This window comes from Echinops telfairi, unplaced genomic scaffold, assembly GCF_000313985.2.
Source record: "Echinops telfairi isolate 266 unplaced genomic scaffold, ASM31398v2 ScPeMD7_5592;HRSCAF=6446, whole genome shotgun sequence".
Taxonomy (NCBI): domain Eukaryota; kingdom Metazoa; phylum Chordata; class Mammalia; order Afrosoricida; family Tenrecidae; genus Echinops; species Echinops telfairi.
In genome coordinates, this window is record NW_022109491.1 from 5434722 (window position 1) to 5436575 (window position 1854).

The following is a 1854-nucleotide window of genomic DNA, read 5'->3' on the forward strand; positions in this document are numbered from 1 at the left end:
TCAATCTCTCTCTCTCTCTCTCACACACACACACACACACACACACAAACACGCCTCAAGCATATACAGGGGTATCAGGCATCTCCCCCCTCCCCGCACCGCTTCAGCTTCCAAAGAGACCAGGGCTCATGCAAACCTCTCAAAAGGAGACAGCAAACACTGATGTCTCTCTTCCAGTGTCTGTACCCACATCCCAAAGGAAACGTAAAATCCTGGTGTTTCTAACTTCGAGTGAACTTCATCCGACATCCCACAAACCTCCCTAAAGTCATTTCACAGCTTTGAAAATCAAAGTGAAGTTAGAAGAAAACAGCTTGGCCGTTGAGAAACGGCGGGGGGCGGGGAGGGGGTGTCAGCAAACACAGTCAAGAGGTTGTTCTCCAAGGTTCTCCCGAAGGTTTGGCCAAAGGCAACCTCCCAGAAGGCGCCTTCCAGGACGCTCGTTGCCAAACCTCTGGAGACCCGCGCCAGCGGCCTCTCCCGGGCTGACCCGGTCCCACCCGCGAATTAAAGACACCGACAGCCAGGCTCCGCCTTGTGCTGCGGAGCCCCACCCCGGCCGCTTTGAAGGCCAGCCCCACGTGACCCTCAGGCTCTGGCACGCTCGGGGCGCAGCCGGTCCTGAGTGCCTCCCCCGGGGCAGAAAGTAAACACCTGGGCAGGAGGGGCATTCCGCAGGCTCTCGGCAGGATGTCCTTTACCTGGTGCCAGGTAGGGTCCCCTCCCTCGGGTCCCTTCCAGGCCCCAGCCAGTCTGAGCACGAACGCTAATTAGCTCACCACACACACCACTGAAGAACCCCAGCCACACATACCACTGAAGACCACGCTTGTCGCCTGCTGCTGGGCGGGGCCCCGGGAGGCCTCACCTGCGTGGCTTTAGCCCCCAAGCGCGCCACCGGGGTGGTCAGGGGCCGAGGGCAGGGTGCGAACCCCCAGGGCCCCGACACGGTAACCCACGGCTCTGGAAATCTGCCTTTAACCAGCACCCCACCCCACCCCCCAAACCGCCATCAGGAGCAGCCGGGCGTAATGGTTAAGCGTGGGGCTGCTCACCGCAGTTCGAAACCAGCAGCCTCTGCACGGGGGGAAGAGGCTTTCTACTCCAGGAAGGAGTTAATCTCGGGTCCTACAGGGTCGCTATGAGTCGGCATCCACTGGATGGCAGTGCGTTTTGGCCTTTGGGGGGTTGGTTGGTGGGTTGGTGGGTGGGTTTCCCAATAGCTGGAGACTTCTTGGGGGCTCATTTAAATTTTAAATTCGACTGGGCAGGCTTCTCAGCCAAGCTGGCCTCCCCGCGCGGTCCTGCACCGCGGCAGCCCGCCAGCATCACCTGGGGAGCCTTCAACACACGCGCGCGCACAGATGAAGACCCGGTCCCGGTCCAGCCCCATTGAGTCGGAATCCAGCCGCGTGACCCGCGCCGCAGCCTCGCCTCGCCTGGGAGCTCGTTAGGAATACAGACGCTCAGGCCCCAGCCCCGAGCCACGGACTCAGAATCTGCATTTTAACGAGCTCCCCGGCGAGGCCGAGCGCGCTCGAGTTGGAGCGGCGCGGCTGACATTTTAATGGGCCGACGGATCACCTGGGGAGCTCGTTAACATGCAGACGCGGTTTCTCCAACTTCGGGAGTGCGGGCGAATCACCTGGGGAGCTTGTTAAAATGCAGATTCTGAGTCCGCGGCTCTGGGGTGGAGCCCGAGAGCGCGCATTTCCAGGCGGCTCCTCGGAGGTGCGGAGGCGGCGGCCCCGGCGCCCGGCGACCCCTGAGGTCCTGGCTCCCGGCCAGTCAGCCGGTGGGGCCCGGGATAAACCGCGCCGCCGCCGGGCAGAGCTGCCGGGACATGCGCGTTCC